The sequence below is a fragment of the Panulirus ornatus genome, chromosome 18 (assembly GCF_036320965.1).
Source record: "Panulirus ornatus isolate Po-2019 chromosome 18, ASM3632096v1, whole genome shotgun sequence".
NCBI lineage: Eukaryota > Metazoa > Arthropoda > Malacostraca > Decapoda > Palinuridae > Panulirus > Panulirus ornatus.
The window spans coordinates 5536752-5561751 of NC_092241.1; the positions used below are offsets into that span (position 1 = coordinate 5536752).

The 25000-nt window shown below is 44.3% G+C and overlaps 1 protein-coding gene across 2 annotated transcripts in view; it reads left to right on the forward strand.

Moving 5' to 3' along the window:
• The window catches only part of LOC139754963 (zwei Ig domain protein zig-8-like), a 688172-nt gene that overhangs the window by 350493 nt on the left and 312679 nt on the right, over positions 1-25000 (forward strand). The window lies entirely within an intron of this gene.

Consider the following 25000-nt stretch of genomic DNA (forward strand, 5'->3'; position numbering starts at 1 on the left):
CTTACCTTCCCTACCCTTCCCTTCCCTTCCCTTACCTTCCCTACCCTTCCCTTACCCTTCCCTTACCCTTCCCTTACCTTCCCTTCCCTTCCCTTCCCTTTCCTTACCCTTCCCTTCCCTTACCCTTCCCTTCCCTTCCCTTCCCTTACCCTTCCCTTCCCTTCCCTTCCCTTCCCTTCCCTTACCCTCCCCTTCCCTTCCCTTCCCTTCCCTTCCCCTACCCTTCCCTACCCTTCCCTTACCCTTCCCTACCCTTCCCTTCCCTTCCCTTCCCTTCCCTTACCCTTCCCTTCCCTTCCCTTACCCTTCCCTTCCCTTCCCCGTCCCTTCCCCTTCCTTTACCCTTCCCGCAAACAAAAGGGGAGGATGAGTTAGGGGGAAAGGAGCGGGAAGGGGGGGGGGGGGCGCTGCTGGAAATCCTCACCTCTCGTTTTTAGTTTTGCTAAAGATGGAACAGAGAAGGGGTCCAGGTGAGGATATTCCCTCAAAGGCCCAGTCCTCTATTCTTAACGCTACCTCGCTAATGCGGGAAATGGCGAATAGTATGAAAAAAAACAATGTATATATATATATATATATATATATATATATATATATATATATATATATATATATATATATATTCTTCTTTTCTTTCATACTATTCGCCATTTCCCGCATTAGCGAGGTAGCGTTAAGAACAGAGGACTGGGCCTTTGAGGGAATATCCTCACCTGCCCCCTTTTCTGTTCCTTTTTTTTGAAAATTAAAGAAAAAAAATGAGAGGGGAGGATTTCCAGCCCCCTTCAGCTCCCTTCCCTTTTAGTCGCCTTCTACGACACGCAGGGAATACGTGGGAAGTATTCTTTCTCCCCTATCCCCAGGATATATATATATATATATATATATATATATATATATATATATATATATATATATATATATATATATATATATATATATTCGTGTTCTACGTCAGAGGCGCCCACCTCGTCTCATTTGCCACGTCTGGTAGAGCGGGCTTAGTACCGGCCAAGTGGACCGTAAATGTGTTTTATACACACACCAGAAGTTGTGGCGAGACACGAAGCCAAGGGGGCCTTACAAGACGACAAATTGTGGGGGGAACAGGGACTCTGTGGGGATTGTGGGGGGATGAGGGGACGGGGAGGGTTTGGAATAGGAAATGTGAGAGATTGGATGAGAATGAATGAAATGAAGAACACGAAGATGAGGGACTTTGAAAGTGAATGACGACGAAAATGAGTAAGTTCATGGGAGGGACAGATAATAAGAGACCTGAAGGTCCAAAAAAAGTTACTTGTAGAAATTAGAAAAAAAAAGAGGAAATAGTATCGTGGTGGAAAGAGGAAGGGAAAGCCAAAGGTACCTTCCCACTCCACCTCTCCCTCCGGCTCAACACCAGGAGAAAGTTGAGAATTCTCACCTTGCACTATTGTGGTATATACAGCCATGGATGTTTTATAGGAAAGTGTGTAGCGTAAAAAGTTCCAAGTCCGTTTGGTGACATCTGTTCTGTGCCTAGAGTCTGAAAAAAGAATAAAATGGTAGTTTATCTTACTAATAATAGTTATCAGTAAAGTATCTGTCTAGACTTGATGTGAAGGTATTTTAGAAGTCTTCCATGTATTGTTTCTGTAGAAAGTGTTTTCCCAGTGTTCCAATACTCTTGTATGCGATGAAACTGTTGCCCACTCTGCTATCACATCCTCTTCCTCCTCGTCCAATCTTCGTCATTCAATTTCTGTCGAAGGTGAGGTGGTTTTCGTTTGGTATGTTGTCAAAAGTATGTAGGGATTTCGAACACTTTCATCATGTCGTCTCGAAGTCTGCGCTATTTTGAGAGAAAATTATTTAAAATCTCGAGTCTTTCCTCGTAAGGTTTTGTCTCTGAGTGAAGGGTTTGGTTTGGCTGCTGCTCTTTGAATTTACTCTAAGTTTCCCAACATAACTGGTCAGCTTTGGTGACCAGAAGTGAACGTAGTAGCCCAAAGAAGTTCTAATCCAGGGCATTGTAATAATAATCGTATCCTTGTTTTGTGATCTACATTCTTAGTTAAGGAACCTAAGTTCTAAGTCCTATTGGATATCGTAAGTTAAGGAACCTAAGTTCTAAGTCCTATTGGATATCGTAAGTTAAGGAAACTAAGTTCTAAGTCCTATTGGATATCGTAAGTTAAGGAACCTAAGTTCTAAGTCCTATTGGATATCGTAAGTTAAGGAACCTAAGTTCTAAGTCCTATTGGATATCGTAAGTTAGGGAAACTAAGTTCTAAATCCTATTGGATATCGTAAGTTAAGGAACCTAAGTTCTAAGTCCTATTGGATATCGTAAGTTAAGGAACCTAAGTTCTAAGTCCTATTGGATATTGTAAGTTAAGGAACCTAAGTTCTAAATCCTATTGGATATCGTAAGTTAAGGAACCTAAGTTCTAAGTCCTATTGGATATCGTAAGTTAAGGAACCTAAGTTCTAAGTCCTATTGGATATTGTAAGTCAAGGAACCTAAGTTCTAAGTCCTATTGGATATTGTAAGTTAAGGAACCTAAGTTCTAAGTCCTATTGGATATCGTAAGTTAAGGAACCTAAGTTCTAAGTCCTATTGGATATCGTAAGTCAAGGAACCTAAGTTCTAAGTCCTATTGGATATTGTAAGTCAAGGAACCTAAGTTCTAAGTCCTATTGGATATAGTAAGAAACCTAAGTTCTAAGTCCTGTTGGCTTTAGCAATGAAACCTAAGGACTGAGTCCTGTTGGCTTCAGCAATGAAACCTAAGTTCTAAGTCCTGTTGGCTTTAGCAATGAAACCTAAGCTCTAAGCCCTGTTGGCTTTAGCAATGAAACCTAAATTCTAAGTCCTGTTGGATTTAACAATGAAACCTAAGGACTGAGTCCTGTTGGCTTTAGCAATGAAACCTAAGCTCTAAGTCCTGTTGGCTTTAGCAATGAAACCTAAATTCTAAGTCCTGTTGGCTTTAGCAATGAAACCTAAGGACTGAGTCCTGTTGGCTTCAGCAATGAAACCTAAGTTTTAAGTCATAAGTCGTATTGGATTTAGTATTAAGAAACCTGGAACTCTTTTACCACATTTATAGATTTTACTGATGCTTCACGAGTCGTTTCTATTTCAACTCTGGGTTGATATTTACCAAGACTTTCTTTTTGGACTCGTGATTTTATATTTTTGCCACCGAAGCACTACATCAAAGTACATTTCCCTGCACTGAAGTCCATCTGCCGTGTCTCTGACCATTCAGTCGGTCTGTTGACTTTCACCTGGATCTTCAGACCGTCTTCTCTTTAAGTCGGCCGTGTTTCCCCACATGAGTTCTGTCGACGGCAAATGTTGAGATTCTACAAGTGAGTCATGTCCATTGGGGGTCACTGGTGTCTCGGATGATAAGTGTGAGGTCCTGGGACTGGTTCCTTGTGGAACTCCACTGGTCACATGAGGCCAATCTGATACTTTCATACTTTCAGCATTCGTTGAGAAGACTAGTCTGGTATCCACGCTCGGTTTTAATGTTTTTCTCACTTATTTTGAAGGTTCCAGTCACTGACAGAAGTCCACATTAAGGCTGGGCCTTAATTGAAATACAGAGTGGATGATGAAAAGGGAGGAGAAAAAAAAAGAGAGACAAGGAAAAGTGTTTGAGAATTTATGGAGGAAGTGAAAAACATTTTTTTTTCCTTTCTTTCAAAGCGTTAGGTCATATTTATTGAGAATTTTGGAGGAAGTGAAAAACGTTTTTTCTTTCTTTCAATGCGTTAGGTCATATGTATTGTGAGACATGAGAGGGTAGAGAATTCCAGAGTTTTGAGGTGTAAAGGAAAGATACAGTTATCAAAACGGCCTACCCTTGAGTTAACCATGGGCCACTCAGTGCAAGCTTTTATTAACTTTGCTTAGGGAAATGTGAGGGGCACGTGGAAAGGGATTATATAACAAAGACGAAGGATCAGGAAGGTATATGAGAGGAAGATAAGGAGCCAAGAAAGTGTGAGGAACGAAGATAATGAAAGACCTAGATTGCACTTTAGGGGCTGAAGTAGGTATGGTATGGGACAGTGAAGGTGATGAACGGTGAGTGTGAGAGTTGAGAAGAGGAAGAGGAACATGATGATGATGATGGAGGGAGGGGAAAGGAAGGTGAATGCGAGGGAGGATCAGGCATCATCGAGACATTCTGACATGAATCAAATGCTAATTGAGTTTGCTACCCCGACGCCCAAGATATCTTAGACACAAGGTCGCCTTCGCCATGTCCCTCTTTCCTTCCCTTCCCCTCCTATCGCCTCGCCGTTGCCACACACACACACGACATCTGCCCTGCTGCTGGTTGAATTTACACCTTTAATGCTTGTCATTAGCCTCGTTACTAAGGAGAGAGAGAGAGAGAGAGAGAGAGAGAGAGAGAGAGAGAGAGAGAGAGAGAGACGGGACCCCGTTCGGAGTCCAGTGGACGAGGTCGGACGCCAGTACAGGGGGAGGGAGGAGAGAACTCCACCACTTTGCGTCTCGTTTCCCGGTTTGGGTCCGCTAGCTACCATCGTCTCGTACCAGAGGGCGGGGGATGTCGCCTTCGGGGAGGTGGTGGTGGTGGGGCCAGCAGCAGCGACGACACAGAAGCCTTTCCACGAGGGGGTCATCGCACAGGGACATACACTTTCTCTCGGCAGCGCCTTCGTCAGGAGGAGGAGGAGGAGGGGCGATGATGGACCGTCTTGTCCCGTAAGGAAATGAATATAACACTCGTACTTCTTCGCCCTTCTTCGCCGCTCTTCGTTGAAGACGTCCTCGCGATTTCCCCAACTCGACTGGGCTAATTCGATTTCGTATTCAAATCATTCGCTCCCACAGGAGGGAAAAGGGGAGGATGTGTGAGTGAGTGGGTGTGTCTGTGTGTGTGTGTGTGTGAGTGAGTGGGTGGGTGTGTGTGTGTGTGTGTGAGTGAGTGGGTGTGTGTGTGTGTGTGAGTGAGTGAGTGGGTGTGTGTGTGTGTAAGATGGAGGAGAGAATGGGTGACAGTGAAAAGGCCCCGTTTTGATTCTAAACTTTTTTGGCCTGTGAGTATGTACGGGTCTTTTATTAATCTGTTGAGCACCCTCGTTACGACCCTTGAGCACGACGGTACGACCCTTGAGCACGACGGTACGACCCTTGAGCACGATGGGTCGTATACCGTCGTGCTCAAGGGTCGTATACCGTTGTACTCAAGGGTCGTATACCGTCGTGCTCAAAGGGTCAGACAAGTTTGGACCAACAGACAGAAGACAAGAACTTCCTCTTGATTTCTCAACAAAAATTCTGTGGCTCGTAATGTCTCTCTCTCTCTCTCTCTCTCTCTCTCTCTCTCTCTCTCTCTCTCTCTCTCTCTCTCTCTCTCTCTCTCTTAGCCTTCGTCTATCAGCATTATTCTTGCTTCTTTGTCCTCTTCCTCTACGTGTGTGTGTGTGCCTCTCTCTCTCTCTCCCTCCCTCTCTCACCCCCCCCTCTCTCTCTCTCTCTCTCTCTCTCTCTCTCTCTCTCTCTCTCTCTCTCTCTCTCTCTCTCTCTCTCTCTCTCTCTCTCTCTCTCTCCCTCTCTTCTAATCCAGTGAAAAACATCACTTGGTGTTGTCCTCTGCGTGCCACGTGTACACTTAACCTTAAATATGCAGGCTCATGAAGAGCGAAGTTTGCCCTGGAGAGAGAGAGAGAGAGAGAGAGAGAGAGAGAGAGAGAGAGAGAGAGAGAGAGAGAGAGAGAGGGGAGAGAGAGAGGGAGAGAGAGAGAGAGACACACACACACACACACGTAGAGGAAGAGGACAAAGAAGCAAGAATAATGCTGATAGACGAAGGCTATGAGAGAACGAGAGAGAGAGAGAGAGAGAGAGAGAGAGAGAGAGAGAGAGAGAGAGAGAGAGAGAGAGAGAGAGATGAGAGATTTAAGCAAACAAACACAGGAGTGGTGGCGGTTGGGGAGGAGGAGGGGAGCGGGGCAAGCAAACACGAGGAGGGGGTTGGGGAGGGAAGAGGTGGTGAGGGGAGAGGGAGAGATAGATAGATAGATAGATAGATAGATAGAGAGAGAGAGAGAGAGAGAGAGAGAGAGAGAGAGAGAGAGAGAGAGAGAGTCTCTCTCTCATAAGACGTGGTGCTCGGTTGACAAGACCCCCCCCCCCCTCATATAGGGCGAGAAACGACCATCAAATATAATAAATGATTTATATATATACACACGCACGAATATAGTGCTTTACCATGTAACATACAAACCTCCAACAGTCAGAATCGAACCCAGGACCCCTTGTGTAGCAGGCGAGGACGCTACCGCTCGGCTATGATCATAGCCTAGCGGTAGCGCTCCCGCCTTCTCCGCAAAGGGGTCCTGGGTTCGATTCTGGCTGCTGGAGGTTTGTATGTTCTATGTATATGTATATATATATATATATATATATATATATATATATATATATATATATATATATATATATATATATATACGCTCGCCATTTTGCGCATGAGCGACATAGCGTCAAGAACAGATGACAGAGTCATGGAAGGGAAAGAAATCCTCTCGTTGCTCCTTGCTCTGTTCCTTCTCTTGAAAAGTAGTATAGGAGGGGAGGATTGCCAGCCCCTCCCCCCTCAGCTCCCTCCCCTTTTAGTCGCCTTCTACGACACGCAGGGAATACGTGGGAAGTATTCTTTCTCCCCTATCCCCAGGGATAATATATATATATATTTCATTTGTTGATAACCACGAAGAAACATGAAAGACGGTATGTACCAAGAGCGCTTTCGTGTATTACATCTGAGTAAGAGACTGAAGCATAAGGGCCAGATGTGCACGTCTCTCCTGAAGGTGTAATACACGAAAGTGCACTCGGGACTCTTGTCATCTCTCCAGCCCAGAATGCACTTACTTTGGAATGAGACGGTGTTCGATGAGACAGTATTCCTTTCCGTCCATTGTTAATGCTTTATCTGTCCATCTGTCTATCTATCATTCGACAGTTTTTCCTTTATCTGTCCATCTGTCTATCTATCATTCGACAGTTTTTCTTTTATCTGTTTATATGTCTATCTATCTATCTATCATTCGAGAGTTCTGTAAAAAAAAAAAAAAGAAAAAGCTTAGCTAACTCTCCACCATCACCTCCTGCTGGCAGAGATCCCTCGTCCCCAAAGTTGCAGTTCGACACCCCTAGCGACCATCTGGTCTCTTATGAGCCTCCACATGAACAACAATTTCCATTTCACATTTCATGTGTTTGTGCAAACACTTCGTGCTCCACTGACGCCCAATCCCCCCCCTTTTTTTTTTACAATTACGTCGCCCGAATGTCTTCACTACACTCTTTTCGAAGGGGTTCGAACCCCCGGCTTGGTAATATGTGATTTACGAAGTCCCTGATTACAATGGCGATCGTAGGACACTTGACCTGGGAAAAATGGAGATTGATCACAGTGGCTCTGCAGTGTTGGGGTCAAATTGCCACAGATTAGGCCAGTGGTGGAATAGAACGTAAGGGGAAGGGGTTGTGCCAATGGTGGAACAGAGGGTGAGGTGGGTGATGGGGTTAGAGACTTGGCTCTGGTTGGTAGTATATAGACAGTGATGAGGTGGGGAGGGAAAGGAGGGGAGAGAAAAAACTCCTTTTTTTTTTATTTTGTTTTCCTTTTCAAAATCATGACGAAGGGGGAGAAAAGATGGCGAGGAGGACTTGAGTTCAGAGGGGTTTTTTTTTTTGGGTGTTTAGCGATCGAGTGGGTAGCCAACGAGCGATAAAGGGGTGGTAGTTGTAGTACAACATGGAGAGACTTAGTAGGCTAATGGTGGCAGCTTAGGGGAGAGAGAGAGAGAGAGAGAGAGAGAGAGAGAGAGAGAGAGAGAGAGAGAGAGAGAGAGGTGGGGAGAAAACTAGGGAATGAGAGAGAGAGAGAGAGAGAGAGAGAGAGAGAGAGAGAGAGAGAGAGAGAGAGAGAGAGAGAGGGCGTGTGTGTGGGTGTGTGTGTGTGTGTGTGGGTGTGTGTAGGCCAGAGCTAATTTATATGCAAAGAAGCTTTCAGCAAAGAGAAAACTCTGCTTTCACATAAGCTTGAGATGAAGCTGAGGGTGAAAGAAAAAAGAAAAAAGAGGAAGGCTTAATATATATAAGACGGAGCTCTGCCGAAACCACGAATTCTTGAAAGGAGACGAAGAAAATAGAAAAAATATCTAGAAAAGAAAATAAAAGAAAATAAAAGAAAATGTGGACGTGGGGACGCAATACGAATAAATAGACATTTTAAGAGCGAGGGAGAAAATGGGTAATTATGACGTGAAAGGAAAGGGTGGGGACTGGGGAGGGGGGGGTGGGGGGGTAAGGTGGTTTACGCAAGGGGGTAAATTACGCAGAGAGACGAGAGATCTACCCCTGGGGGGGAGGGGGGAAAGGTCTTCTTCACGCCACTGCGTACCTCAACCTCCCACCGCCGGATGTGTGTGTGTGTGTGTGGGGCGCGTAGAGAGAGAGAGAGAGAGAGAGAGAGAGAGAGAGAGAGAGAGAGAGAGAGAGAGGTGGAGGGGGAAAACTAGGGAATGAGAGAGAGAATGAGAGAGAGAGAGAGAGAGAGAGAGAGAGAGAGAGAGAGAGAGAGAGAGAGAGAGAGAGAGAGAGAGAGGTGGAGGGAAAACTGGGGAATGAGAGAGAGAGAGAGAGAGAGAGAGAGAGAGAGAGAGAGAGAGAGAGAGAGAGAGAGAGAGAGAGGTGGGGGGGAAACTAGGGAATAAGAGAGAGAGAGAGAGAGAGAGAGAGAGAGAGAGAGAGAGAGAGAGAGAGAGAGAGAGAGAGAGAGAGAGAGGTGGAGGGAAAACTAGGGAATGAGAGAGAGAGAGAGAGAGAGAGAGAGAGAGAGAGAGAGAGAGAGAGAGAGAGAGGAGGGAGGGATATGAGGAGGAAGGGGAGGTGTGTGAACGCACCCCTCCCCTCCCCCGACAGTTGAAAGAGATGGAGGGATGGAAGGAGGGATGGAGGGAGGGAGGAAGGGTTGTTTGATGGTTTCGAAGGCCAGGAGGTTGTCATTAATGAAGTCAAGAGAAGGGGAAGAAGGAGGGAGAGGGAAGTTGAGAGGGTGTGGGGGAATGGAGGAGAAGGCGGCGGCGGGGTAAACCCATGAAATGGGAGAGGTAAAGGGAGGGGAAGAGGAAGGGCAAGGGAAGGGGGAAGTCGTCGATAAAGATAACAGCCAATGAGGATCATTAGATTGTTTGTATTACCTGATGACCTCCTCATAGTTTGAACAAGGGCTCTTGGTAAGCCTCCTCAGGAAATGATGTGGGGGGAAAAAGTTGAATAGTATCTAGAGAAACAACAAGGCAAATGAGAGTATCGGTGAAAGGGGACAGAAAAGGGGAAGTGTTAAATAGGCAGTCATGTAGTGAAGAGAAGGTGGAACGAGTGTTTAGAAGGATGGCAGATTGGTGCCAAGTGTGAGTCATGGAGAGTGGGTTTGATGAAAAGAGAAGAGGTGGTGAAAGTCTTGAGTCAGATGAAGTGTGGCAACACGGCTGAAGTAGATGGGATTCTGGTTGAATTTCTTTAAGAAAAGGGGGGATTATTCTATTACTGATTAGTTGGTTAGGAGTTTCAGTGTATGTATGTCTCATGCACTCCTAATCCCCAGTCATTTATCATCTCTTCAGCTTCATAATTTACATCACTTGGTTACGTATGCGCCCTAATTAGACCCCTCAGTTCGCCCTAATTACACCCTCATGACCCACTCTCGCGTTCATAATCATCCATCATTAATACTCGATCCCATGCATCACAACAGCTGACACACTCACTCAACTCGTCCTAAAACACACGCCTCTCTTCCATACGCCTCTCATTTTTACCCACATTAGCGTGGGACTCGCTCCCTTACACTCGCACATTCCCACAACTCCTGCTACAGCAGTATTACTTCTCCTTCCTTACCATTAGCCCTCACCCTTACGCCTGGCTTAAACCGCTAAGACATTCCCAGACCATTCTTCCCCTGTACCCCTGAGCTTCGTTTCACTCAGAGCCCGAACACCTAGGTTCCTCTTCTCAAACATACTACCTAGCTCTCCTTTCTTCCCATCTTAGTTAACATCCATACACATTCGAGGAGGAGGATAAACGCTCCCTCAGTTGGCTCCCTCTTCTATTTCAGCTTTTAAGATATGTATAAAGCACACACACACACACACACACACACACACACACACACACACACACACGTATATATTCACCCAAAAAACTTTCCTATTCATTTGTGTGTTTTCTCGCATCACCTCCAGTGTGATATGCCTTCCTTCCCTTCCCACTCCTGCTCCACCTCCTCCTCCACCTCCTCCTTCTCCACCTCCTCATCCTCCACCTCCTCATCTCATTTTGCAAGGTGTAACGTGTCCAGGCACCTCCGCCCCGCCTCTTTCCGTAGCGCAACACACCGACATCCCAAGCGCCCCTTGCAGACTGTGAGCCAACCTGACATTCTGACAGACACTGTTACTCAGCCCACGGCTTCATATCGCGAGACAGTGAAGAAGCGTTCTTCTGAGATCTCCCAGAACACCTTGGCTTGGGGCCCCCTTGATGAACTCCCTGGTGATTAAGAGTGGGGCAAGGATGTTTTAGAAGATGGTTCATGTACACTAAGGAGGAGGAAAGGGCCTTTGTTGTGACCCATGGTAGACGCTTGTTGGTGTAGGCGCGCTTCCAACGTGAGGTTTTATTATTCTTTTTTTTTTCTTTTTAAGGTTTTTTTCTTTTCTTTAAACTCTCTCTCTCTCTCTCTCTCTCTCTCTCTCTCTCTCTCTCTCTCTCTCTCTCTCTCTCTCTCTCTCTCTCTCTTTCTATTCCTGTGAGTCCACGGGGGGGGGGGGGGGAGGGAAATGATGAAACACCGATCAGTTCCCAAGTGCACTTTCGTGTCATAATCACATCATCATCATCAGGGGAGACACTAGAGAGAAATATAACAGACAGTTGATATGCAACGAAGAGACGTAGTAGCTGTTTGATGAGATACTTCTAAAAGACTAGCACTTGTAAAGAACCAACACTTAATAATTTCTTGTCCAATGTGCATCATGGTTTGTGTTAGCAGCAGCCATGTCACGAGCGCAATGGATCATGTAGTAAAGTGGTGTATGAATGTGTAATAACATAACATACCCTTTATTCATTTATCCCCTCTGTGGTATTCCCATCCTCTTAGACTGTATTTATATTAACTGTAACTGTGTGTGTGTATGTATATACGGTACAGAGACCGTTTCTGTATGGACTGTATCCCTCATATCTCATTTTCTACTAGTCTCCTCATGAACTGTCCTTGAACATTCGTAAATACACCTGCCTTTATACAAGCCACCAATTCACTTTTATACATTCTCATTCACAAGCAAATTATGTGTGCCTTTCCTCACTCAAACATTACACTCATCCAAGTGCTTTTTCACTCACACTGTACTCACACACATACTTCCTCACTCACGCTTACTCATCAGAGTACTTCCCTCACTCACAGCCTATTCAACCGTACTCTTCCTCACTCATTGAACACCCACACACGTGTCCTCTCAGCCTACTCACTCATACACTTCCTCACTCGTTGAACACCCAGACGTGTCCTCATTCATCCTCACTCACAACCGATTTGTACTTACACGAGCATCCCTCACTCACACAGACACACACACGCGATCCCTCACAAACGACTCACTCACACACACTTGTCCTCACTGGAGAATAAGACTAGCATCCCTCACTCACAACCAGCTCGTCCACGCACGCGCGATCCCCTCACAAACGACGCACTCACCCAACCACATTTCTCCTCATTCTCATATCTCTCTCTACGTCTGCTGAGCCCTTCGCCTCCCTCATACACACTCACCAACCCTCCTCATATGTTTATACTCCATCCTGCCAGACAAGCTTCCCTCTTCTTAAACCACCACCCCTTCCTTCCCTCACACACCCCTCACATTTTCCTCCCATCTCGCTCGCTCCCTTCCTTCCCTCACACACCCACACCCCCTCACATTTTCCTCCCATCTCGCTCGCTCCTCCTCCTCCTCCTCCTCCTCCTCCTCCTCCTCCTCCTCCTCCTCCTCCTCCTCATCATCATCATCAGAGCGCCTCACACCCACCTTCCCCATTCCACTGCTGTGGCGCACACATACGCCCGTACGCAGAAGTGAACCGGAAACAATACGCCCCTTCCCCTTTCCCTCACCACCTCCTCCCTTGTACCTCACTGCCACTCACTTACGCCCTCACCCATACTCACAGGCCGTAACTCGACCACCTCATCACGTCTCCCTCACAGCCCCCAGAGAGGTAAACAGACGACATTTCAGTCTGTATATCTGTCACTGTTGGTATGAAAAAAGGAAGAATGGCTCTTGTTTGTATGAATTGTTTCAACCCTCTGAGATGGCTTTACCTCCAGCCACACACACACACACACACACACACACACACACACACACACACACACACACACACACACACACATATACACACACACATATACACACACACATAGCATAGACCAGCCAGAGGTCTTTAGATACACAAGGGTTCGAATCCCGGGTATGGCAGTGGGCCCACACCGTCCCCAGGTGTTCATCCTCCCCCAGGGGATGGTTAGGCTGGTGTGTGTGTGTGTGTGTGTGTGTGTGTGTGTGTGTGAATTCATACACATGTGTAAAGACACGATGTGTATATAAAGTTAAGATATACGGAGCCACACGAGCGAAATACACACATACACACACACACACACACCCAAAAAAGAAGATAGTAATCTCACACACACACACACACACACACACACACATACACACACGTACACTGGTGGTGGTGGGGGGGTTAGGGGAAGGGGGGGTAGGGGTTGTTAAGCACAGCTGCTGCACGCGCGTCCGAACTACTACGCTAGGAGAACGTGTTTCGCCGCAGTGGTAAAGAGGGTTTCGCTGCAGTGGTGAAGGGTGTTTCGCTGCAGTGGTAAAGTATGTTTCGCCGTAGTGGTGAAGCGAGTTTCGCCGCAGTGGTGAAGGGAGTTTCGCTTCAGTGGTGAAGCGAGTTTCGCCGCAGTGGTAAAGGGAGTTTCGCCGCAGTGGTAAAGGGAGTTTCGCCGTAGTGGTAAAGGGACTTTCGCCGCAGTGGTAAAGGGGTTTTTTGCCTCAGTGGTAAAGGGAGTTTCGCCGCAGTGGTAAAGGGAGTTTCGCCACAGTGGTGAAGGTACTTTCGCCGCAGTGGTGAAGGGAGTTTCGCTGCAGTGGTAAAGGTACTTTCGCCGCAGTGGTAAAGGTACTTTCGCCGCAGTGGTAAAGGGAGTTTCGCCGCAGTGGTAAAGGGAGTTTCGCCACAGTGGTGAAGGTACTTTCGCCGCAGTGGTGAAGGGAGTTTCGCCGCAGTGGTAAAGGTACTTTCGCCGCAGTGGTAAAGGGTGTTTCGCTGCAGTGGTAAAGGGTGTTTCGCTGCAGTGGTAAAGGTACTTTCGCCGCAGTGGTGAAGGGAGTTTCGCTGCAGTGGTAAAGGTACTTTCGCTGCAGTGGTAAAGGTACTTTCGCTGCAGTGGTAAAGGTACTTTCGCCGCAGTGGTAAAGGGAGTATCGCTGCAGTGGTTAAGGGAGTTTCGCCACTGTGGTGGAAGAGGAGAGAGAGAGAGAGTTGGAGGAAGAGACGAGAGGGTAAACACTGCCCTACACAGTGGAGACCCCGGGCGACATATTCCCATTCTCTCTCTCCCTCTCCGCGTCAAAGAAAATGGGGTACATGTGCGAGGGGAGAACTATAATATCTTGGTATTTAACTAGGTTATGCCTGGCTTGGCTATGTTGGCGAGGCTAATGGAATAACAACATAGTTTACGTTAGATTATGCCATGTTAGAGCCACGTTTAAACATAGCTTTGTGTACGTTAGACTCAGAAAACGCGATGTAGACTTTGGGTCTAGTTTTAGCTTGGTTGGGTTAGCGTAGGTTACATACATTCAGCTAGGTTAAGTTTGGGTTTGAATTAGGTTAGGTTAGGTTGGGTTAGGTTAGGTTAGGTTAGGTTAGGTTGGTTAGGTTAGGTTAGGTTGGGTTAGCTTAGGTTACATACATTCAGCTAGGTTAATTTTGGGTTGGAGTTAGGTTAGGTTAGCTTAAGTTAGGTTACATACATTCAGCTAGGTTAAGTTTTGGTTAGAATTAGGTTAGGTTGGGTTAGGTTAGGTTACATACATTCAGCTAGGTTAAGTTTTGGTTAGAGTTAGGTTAGGTTGGGTTAGGTTAGGTTACATACATTCAGCTAGGTTAAATTTTGGTTAGAATTAGGTTAGTTTAGGTAAATTCAAGGTTAAGGTTAAGTTTGGGTTAGAATTAGGATAGGTTAGGTTAGCTTAGGTTACATAGGTTAAATTTTGGTTAGAATTAGGTTAGGTTGGGTTAGGTTAGGTTACATACATTCAGCTAGGTTAAATTTTGGTTAGAATTAGGATAGGTTAGGTTAGCTTAGGTTACATAGGTTAAATTTTGGTTAGAATTAGGTTAGGTTGGGTTAGGTTAGGTTACATACATTCAGCTAGGTTAAGTTTTGGTTAGAATTAGGTTAGTTTAGGTAAATTCAAGGTTAAAGTTACTTAGAAAATACGAATCAATATATTGACTGTCATAATTCTAACTTGTTTCTCTTATTCTTTTTTTTGAAAATTAACTTTCTTTTTTTTAAATGCTCGTCTCTTTTTTTCTTTTTAAATGCTCTTGTTTAAGAATAGCTAAAGGGATTTATTAAATTCACCTGTGATTATATAATACTCTGTCATCCTTTTGTTTTTTTTTGATGGGGGATCAACATACTTTTTTTTTGATGGGTGATCAACATACTTTTTTGATGGGGGTCAACATACTTTTTTGATGGGGGATCAACATACTTTTTTGATGGGGGATCAACATACTTTTTTGATGGGGGATCAACATACTTTTTTTGATGGGGGATCAACATACTTTTTTTTTGATGGGGGATCAACATACTTTTTTGATGGGTGATCAACATACTTCTTTGATGGGGGATCAACATACTTTTTTGATGGGGGATCAACATACTTTTTTTGATGGGGGATCAACATACTTTTTTGATGGGGGATCAACATACTTTTTTTGATGGGGGATCAACATACTTTTTTTTTGATGGGTGATCAACATACTTTTTTGATGGGGGGTCAACATACTTTTTTGATGGGGGATCAACATACTTTTTTGATGGGGATCAACATACTTTTTTGATGGGGGATCAACATACTTTTTTGATGGGGGTTCAACATATTTTTTTGATGGGGGATCAACATACTTTTTTGATGGGGGATCAACATACTTTTTTGATGGGGGATCAACATACTTTTTTGATGGGGGATCAACATACTTTTTTTTATGGGGGATCAACATACTTTTTTGATGGGGATCAACATACTTTTTTGATGGGGGATCAACATACTTTTTTTTGATGGGTGATCAACATACTTTTTTTGATGGGGGATCAACATACTTTTTTTGATGGGGGATCAACATACTTTTTTGATGGGGGATCAACATACTTTTTTTTGATGGGTGATCAACATACTTTTTTTGATGGGGGATCAACATACTTTTTTTTGATGGGGGTTCAACATACTTTTTTTTGATGGGGGATCAACATACTTTTTTGATGGGGGTTCAACATACTTTTTTTTTGATGGGTGATCAACATACTTTTTTTGATGGGGGATCAACATACTTTTTTTGATGGGGGATCAACATACTTTTTTGATGGGGGATCAACATACTTTTTTGATGGGGGATCAACATACTTTTTTTGATGGGGGATCAACATACTTTTTTTGATGGGGGATCAACATACTTTTTTGATGGGGGATCAACATACTTTTTGATGGGGGATCAACATACTTTTTTGATGGGGGATCAACATACTTTTTTGATGGGGGTCAACATACTTTTTTGATGGGGGATCAACATACTTTTTTTGATGGGGGATCAACATACTTTTTTGATGGGTGATCAACATACTTTTTTGATGGGGATCAACATACTTTTTTGATGGGGGATCAACATACTTTTTTTGATGGGGGTCAACATACTTTTTTGATGGGAGGTCAACATACTTTTTTGATGGGGGATCAACATACTTTTTTTTTGATGGGTGATCAACATACTTTTTTATGGGGGATCAACATACTTTTTTTTTTGATGGGTGATCAACATACTTTTTTATGGGGGATCAACATACTTTTTTTTTGATGGGTGATCAACATACTTTTTTGATGGGGGATCAACATACTTTTTTGATGGGGGATCAACATACTTTTTTGATGGGGATCAACATACTTTTTTTTTGATGGGTGATCAACATACTTTTTTGATGGGGGATCAACATACTTTTTTTTGATGGGGGGTCAACATACTGTTTTTGATGGGGGATCAACATACTTTTTTTTGATGGGGGATCAACATACTTTTTTGATGGGGATCAACATACTTTTTTTTTGATGGGTGATCAACATACTTTTTTGATGGGGGATCAACATACTTTTTTGATGGGGGATCAACATACTTTTTTGATGGGGGGTCAACATACTTTTTTGATGGGGGGTCAACATACTTTTTTTGATGGGTGATCAACATACTTTTTTGATGGGGGATCAACATATTTTTTTATGGGGGATCAACATCTATTTCCATTTCCATTTGTAGATCAAGCGATAGATGCTTCTGAGATATATGGGGGGCAACAATCGAATTTCCATTTCTAGATCAGACGATAGACGCCCTCTGTGATATATGGGGGGCAACAATCGAATTTCCATTTTTGGATCAAGCAGTAAATGCTCTATAAGATATATGTGGGGCAACAATCGAATTTCCATTTCTAGATCAGGCGATAGATGCCCTCTGTGATATATGGGGGGCAACAATCGAATTTCCATTTTTGGATCAAGCAATAGATGCTCTATAAGATATATGGGGGGCGAAAATCGAATTTCCATTTCTAGATCAAGCGATGAATACTCTCTGTGATATATGGGGGGGCAACAATCGAATTTCCATTTTTGGATCAAGCAATAAATGCTCTATAAGATATATGGGGGGCGAAAATCGAATTTCCATTTCTAGATTAAGTGGTGAAATGCTCTCTTTGATACATATATATATGGGGAGGCGAGAAGAGCGACTCTATGGGATGAGAAGGCCACCCATTCGTCTTTTGTCATGAAGCAGTAATCTTAATTAAAGGGACTCGGATCGTGAACCATCAGGGGTTAGAACCCCTCCTCGAAGAAGAGGAAGAAGATTATATGCAGAATGAGTTTTGGGATTTAAGTGCTTGTTGTATGATGTGTCAAGAGGCGTGATGGGTCGCGCTGAGACCAACTGAGGAGAGAGAGAGAAAGAGAGGAGAGAGGGTGTGGGAAGACAAGACGGGCCGAAGAAAAAATTCATAATTGGATGGTGTGGCCCGGGGAAGTGATTTAAGATGAGAAGGGGCAAAAGGAAACGAGCGGAAACAAAGGAAGAGTCGTCCCTATGTGTTCGGGCAGCGAAAGGTGTGTAGGCAGGAGGGGGTGGTGTGTTGTGGTGGGCCTTCCAATGGTCTTCCAAGCCATTGACGGGAGAGACAGTGGGTGGGTGGGGGCTTCTTCTTCTGTCATGGTCTTCGTTGACGTCTAAGTGATACGTTAGGAGACAGAAGAGGAATTTTGGTGAGGGGAGGACCAAAAAATATTAGGAGCGTCTTTCTCATACCAGTTCTCTTCAGGGTGACACGCCAGGAGGACATGAGAGGGACAGAGAAAACACCAGAGAGAAACCTGCTTTGAAAGTTCATCTCTGTCTAAAGAGACGGAGCCAGGTGGATAGACAGACATCCCTCTGATGAAGAGACTGGGAAGGGAGGGAGAAAACCCAATACAAGGTGTTTCTCAAGGGCCATTGCCACAACATCAACACCCACATAACCTCCACCACCTCCTTCTTCAGGAGGAAAAGGTTCAAGGGCGGATATTCCCCCCCCACCAGCGGGTCATCGTAGCTTAGGGCTGAGTGAAAGAGAACAGCGGAGTGTGTGTGTGTGTGTGTGTGTGAGTATATGTATGTGTCCCATCAGGAGTGGGAGAGAGAGAGAGAGAGAGAGAGAGAGAGAGAGAGAGAGAGAGAGAGAGAGAGAGAGAGAGAGAGAGAGAGAGAGGGCCATTATTGTGGATGCGGTGGGGAGACGAAGCGCACGTAGATGTATGGGCGGAGGAGAGAAAGAGAAAGAGAGAGAGTGTGGGTGAATGATGGGATGGCACGGAAGGGAAAGGGGCGAGTGAGGGTGAGAGAGAGAGAGAGAGAAAGATATACGAGGTTTATCAATTGCTCTTGCAACAGGTAGCCAAGGCTCCTGGGTGGGGAGGTGAGTGGCAGTGACGAAGGAGGGACTTGCCACAGACGAAGGGATAAAAGGGCAGGTAGATTAGAAACAGATTTAGCTGGGTTACCAAGTCTTGCCTAGATAACGGGGGTGGTTCCTTTAGTTTTATACCTAGATAAGGGGATGTTCTTTTAGCCTTCCCTAGATAAGGGGATGTTCTTTTAGCCTTCCCTAGATAAGGGGATGTTCTTTTAGCCTTCCCTAGATAAAGGGATGTTCTTTTAGCCTTCTCTAGATAAAGGGATGTTCTTTTAGCCTTCTCTAGATAAAGTGATGTTCTTTTAGCCTTACCTAGATAAGGGGATGTTCTTTTAGCCTTCTCTAGATAAAGGGATGTTCTTTTAGCCTTCTCTAGATAAAGTGATGTTCTTTTAGCCTTACCTAGATAAGGGGATGTTCTTTTAGCCTTCCCTAGATAAGGGGATGTACTTTTAGCCTTCCCTAGATAAAGGGATGTTCTTTTAGCCTTCTCTAGATAAGGGAAGATGTTCTTTTAGCCTTCCCTAGATAAAGGGATGTTCTTTTAGCCTTCTCCAGATAAAGGGATGTTCTTTTAGCCTTCCCTAGATCAAGGGATGTTCTTTTAGCCTTCCCTAGATAAAGGGATGTTCTTTTAGCCTTCCCTAGATCAAGGGATGTTCTTTTAGCCTTCTCTAGATAAAGTGATGTTCTTTTAGCCTTACCTAGATAAGGGGATGTTCTTTTAGCCTTCCCTAGATAAGGGGATGTTCTTTTAGCCTTCCCTAGATAAAGGGATGTTCTTTTAGCCTTCTCTAGATAAGGGAAGATGTTCTTTTAGCCTTCCCTAGATAATGGGATGTTCTTTTAGCCTTTCCTAGATAAGGGGATGTTCTTTTAGCCCTCCCCAGATAAAGGGGATGTTCTTTTAGCCTTCTCCAGATAAGGGGATGTTCTTTTAGCCTTCCCTAGATAAGGGAAAATGTTCTTTTAGCCTTCCCCGTAGATAAGGGGATGTTCTTTTAGCCTTCCCTAGATCAATGGGATGTTCTTTTAGCCTTCCCTAGATAAAGGGGATGTTCTTTTAGCCTTCCCTAGATCAATGGGATGTTCTGCACCCCTATGAAAAAAAAAACAGAGAAATAGTAGTGTGTGTAAGGTATGGAAAGGAGGAAAACATATAGTTTCCCCAGTGTCATATGGGCTGTAGCCGAAGGAAGGAAACCACAATTCCCATTGGTCGAGGTGTGCTTGGAGGTAAGGTACGCGCGTATACGCGGAGGGAGATAGGGTGGTTAACGCCTGACCTAGTATTTGAGGGGGAGTCGAACCATGGCGGTGCTATCGATGGTAAAGGCGAATATATATATATAAAGGCAGACAATATGAATTATGTACATGTGTGTATATGTATATGTCTGTGTGTGTATATGTATATGTATACGTTGAGATGTATAGGTATGTATATGTGCGTGTGTGGACGTGTATGTATATACATGTGTATGGGGGTGGGTTGGGCCATTTCTTTCGTCTGTTGCCTTGCGCTACCTCGCAAACGCGGGAGACAGCGACAAAGCAAAATAAATATCAATAAAAATATATATATATACATGCCAATTCTTCCACGGGGAGCGAATATATGGACAGTTTTGTCATAAGAGTGAGAGAATGAGAGAGGTGCGGTGAAAACCCTAGTATATGGTGGGTGTGTGGGTGTGGATGTGGGTGTAGGTGTGTGTGGGTGTGGGTGTGTGTGGGTGTGGGTGTGTGTGATGGCACAAGACGTAGCCATAGAACTGGGTGGATATTCGTATCTCCACTACGTGGCCATAGGGCTTGGGTGGATGTGGGTGGATGATCTTATGTCCACCCACATTTATGATCATTATCAATTTATTCATACAGTTATCAGAGATAAATGACTAAGTCTACCCATTGTGATAACACGTTCCCTTGGCTATGAAAAAAAGGAATACACTAGACCATTCGCTGAAGTGGTGGGTTGATATTTTCTTACCACTGGGTCTAAAATGGTCTGGATTTATTCAAGTGGAGATGGGAGACTGCATTTTTGGACCTTCCGTTCTCACTCTTTCGCCTCTATAGACCATAGGCGTGTGGAGGTGGCTACAAGCCTCCCTCATTCGCATGGGAGAAAGTGAGACATGCCATGAATTGGGTGGTTGGTTGATGAAGCTATTACATAGACGAGTGTAAGAGATGGAAGGTGAATTTTGGATGATTAAGTGAACGAAGCAAGTTCCAGCGAAGGTCATGTGATGAGGCTGTTTAGCGGGTGTCGTGTATGGAGACAGTTTTAAAGCCTTAATTTGTATATCTACACCACGTCTCAACTTCCATTTATTTATGTATATATATATTTCCCATACTTGTTCACTGTTTCCTGCTTTAACGAGGTAGCGCCAGGGTACAGATGAAGAAGGGACCCACATTCGTTCCCACTCAGTCTCTCTAGCTGTCTTGTGATAATGCACCGAAACCACAGCTCCCTTTCCACATCCAAGTCCCATAGACGTTTTGATTTGTATATAAACAGTGCTAGATTTAGGGATTCCCCAGGTCCTTGGCTCGAGATTTTGGGGATTCTCTGGATCCCTCCCAAAGCCTTTTAAGGGATTCTTTAGGTTCCCCTTTCCCTCAATAGCCGCTGTTAAAAAGAGAATTTTCCCTCGCGGTGAATTTCACAGAAAACGTGCAAGATATCATAGTCAAACGTTTTATCAGTTACCCCGTTTTCATAGTCGACTATTTTCGTTCCCCACAGAAATGCACACGTTACATTTTCTTTTTTCGTACCTCACAGAAATACACACATTACATTTTCTTTTTGTCAAAGGTTGTGGTTAGCTGATATTGCCCTCTTTACATCTCTCCCTACAGTGTACCCTGGTTTCGTCTCTTCGATGAATATCAACTGACTGTTTTATTTCTCTCTTGTGTCTCCCCTGATGATGTGATTATTACACGAAAGTGCACTTGGGAACTTTTCGTGTTTCATTTTCCCCGTGGACTCATAGGAATATATATATATATATATATATATATATATATATATATATATATATATATATATATATATATATATATATATATATCTTTTGCAATAGAGCTCCAAACTCTTTCGACCTTTGACATGTTTCTTTATTTAGTTTCAGTGGGCCACACTTCTATTTTCTCAACTTCCACCCTTGTATTTGAAGGTTAGATGGTAGGGTAATTTAGGCCTGTCATTTGCCTGGGTCTTTACGGTCATGATCGTAAAATACCACAATTACCAAACCGATGAATATGTCGATACCATCTTGAGGTGTTGAAGACGATTGTAAGACCCACATATACAACCTTATTCTACGTGTGGCCCAGGTTTATTTGAAGCTGAACGGCGTCCATCTTTCCACTACTTCACTGTATATGTCACACATCCCTGGGGATAAGGGAGAAAGAATACTTCCCACGTCTTCCCTGCGTGTCGTAGAAGGCGACTAAAAGGGGGAGGGAGCTGAGGAAGGTTGGAAATCCTTCCCTCCTGTTTTTTTAATTTTCCAAAAGAAGGAAGAGAGAAGGGGGCCAAGTGAGGATATTCCCTCTAAGGCTCAGTCCTCTGGTCTTAACGCTACCTCGCTAATAAGGGAAATGGCGAATATGTATGCATCAAACAGTGTTATATCTTTCTCTTTTAGTTTTTTCATATCTCTGTTCCACTGTTATCTTTCAGTGTTACCACTTCTCTGTTCCACTGTTATCTATCAGTGTTGCCACTTCTCTGTTCCACTGTTATCTATCAGTGTTGCCACTTCTCTGTTCCACTGTTATCTTTCAGTGTTACCACTTCTCTGTTCCACTGTTATCTATCAGTGTTGCCACTTCTCTGTTCCACTGTTATCTATCAGTGTTGCCACTTCTCTGTTCCACTGTTATCTTTCAGTGTTGCCACTTCTCTGTTCCACTGTTATCTATCAGTGTTGCCACTTCTCTGTTCCACTGTTATCTTTCAGTGTTGCCACTTCTCTGTTCCACTGTTATCTATCAGTGTTGCCACTTCTCTGTTAAACTGTTATCTTTCAGTGTTTCCACATCTCTGTTCCACTGTTATCTTTCAGTGTTGCCACTTCTCTGTTCCACTGTTATCTTTCAGTGTTGCCACATCTCTGTTCCACTGTTATCTTTCAGTGTTTCCACATCTCTGTTCCACTGTTATCTTTCAGTGTTGCCACTTCTCTGTTCCACTGTTATCTTTCAGTGTTGCCACTTCTCTGTTCCACTGTTATCTTTCAGTGTTGCCACTTCTCTGTTCCACTGTTATCTTTCAGTGTTGCCACTTCTCTGTTCCACTGTTATCTTTCAGTGTTGCCACTTCTCTGTTCCACTGTTATCTTTCAGTGTTGCCACTTCTCTGTTCCACTGTTATCTTTCAGTGTTGCCACTTCTCTGTTCCACTGTTATCTTTCAGTGTTGCCACTTCTCTGTTCCACTGTTATCTTTCAGTGTTGCCACTTCTCTGTTCCACTGTTATCTTTCAGTGTTGCCACTTCTCTGTTCCACTGTTATCTTTCAGTGTTTCCACATCTCTGTTCCACTGTTATCTTTCAGTGTTGCCACTTCTCTGTTCCACTGTTATCTTTCAGTGTTGCCACTTCTCTGTTCCACTGTTATCTTTCAGTGTTTCCACATCTCTGTTCCACTGCATCACTCAGTGTTCTTTCTCTCTCTCTCTCTCTGTTCATCAACATCAGAATTTGCACCTGTTCTTCCTTCCTCCATTATCAATAATGTTCTTTGTTCTATCCTCTTGTTCTATCCTAGGGACATTCAGTAGGGAAGACCTGGTGAATTCTTTCATGTCAGACCCCATTTTCATTCATTGTGCCTTCACATCTGTGACTTCCTTCTTTCCGAATCATTTTGGTTGTCTCCACTGCTATAATGAGTGACACCAGCACCCCTGTGGGGGTGGGTATGTGGATGAACAGCTAGGTTTGACTGTGGGACCCAGAACCACAGCCAGGATTCGAACCTATGAGTTTTATACTTCTCACCTTCATAACAACCTCCACCACCCCTTCCCCGTAGTTTCATAACCCCCTCTCTGTAGTTGTAACAACTTCTCAATTTCTAAAACTGTTGTAACAACTTCTAAAATTTCTAAAACTTCTAAAGCTCTGTGGATCCAGATGAATTAATTTCTAATTTTCCTGTGTGATATTATCACCCGTTCGTTGTAAGTCCCACACACACAATTCCCCATCTCTCAAGCCTTCTCTTTCTTCTATAATAGGCACACCTATTCGTTGTTAATCGCGTTCGATCCCCTGTTGATGTGGCGTTCAATTCCCTTCAGAGTTCAGTCCCCTTTCTCGTAACACACTTCCCCATCTCTCAAGCCTTCTCTTTCTTCTATAATAGTCACACCTATTCGTTGTCAATCGCGTTCGATCCCCTGCTGATGTCACTGGCGTTCAATTCCCTTCAGAGTTCAGTCCCCTTTCTCGTAACACACTTCCCCATCTCTCAAGCCTTCTCTTTCTTCTATAATAGTCACACCTATTCGTTGTCAATCGCGTTCGATCCCCCTGTTGATGTGGCGTTCAATCCCCTTCAGAGTTCAATCCCCTTTCTCGTAACACACATCCCCATCTCTCAAGCCTTCGCTTTCTTCTATAATAGTCACACCTGTTCGTTGTCAATTGCGTTCGATCCCCTGCTGATGTCACTGGCGTTCAATCCCCTTCAGAGTTCAATCCCCTTTCTCGTAACACACTTCCCCATCTCTCAAGCCTTCGCTTTCTTCTATAATAGTCACACCTGTTCGTTGTCAATTGCGTTCGATCCCCCTGTTGATGTCACTGGCGTTCAATCCCCTTCAGAGTTCAGTCCCCTTTCTCGTAACACACTTCCCCATCTCTCAAGCCTTCGCTTTCTTCTATAATAGTCACACCTATTCGTTGTCAATCGCGTTCGATCCCCTGCTGATGTGGCGTTCAATCCCCTTCAGAGTTCAGTCCCCTTTCTCGTAACACACTTCCCCATCTCTCAAGCCTTCGCTTTCTTCTATAATAGTCACACCTATTCGTTGTCAATTGCGTTCGATCCCCTGCTGATGTGGCGTTCAATTCCCTTCAGAGTTCAATCCCCTTTCTCGTAACACACTTCCCCATCTCTCAAGCCTTCTCTTTCTTCTATGATAGTCACACCTATTCGTTGTCAATCGCGTTCGATCCCCTGCTGATGTGGCGTTCAATTCCCTTCAGAGTTCAATCCCCTTTCTCGTAACACACTTCCCCATCTCTCAAGCCTTCGCTTTCTTCTATAATAGTCACACCTATTCGTTGTTAATCGCGTTCGATCCCCTGTTGATGTGGCGTTCAATTCCCTTCAGAGTTCAGTCCCCTTTCTCGTAACACACTTCCCCATCTCTCAAGCCTTCGTTTTCTTCTATAATAGTCACACCTATTCGTTGTCAATCGCGTTCGATCTCCTGTTGATGTGGCGTTCAATTCCCTTCAGAGTTCAGTCCCCTTTCTCGTAACACACTTCCCCATCTCTCAAGCCTTCGCTTT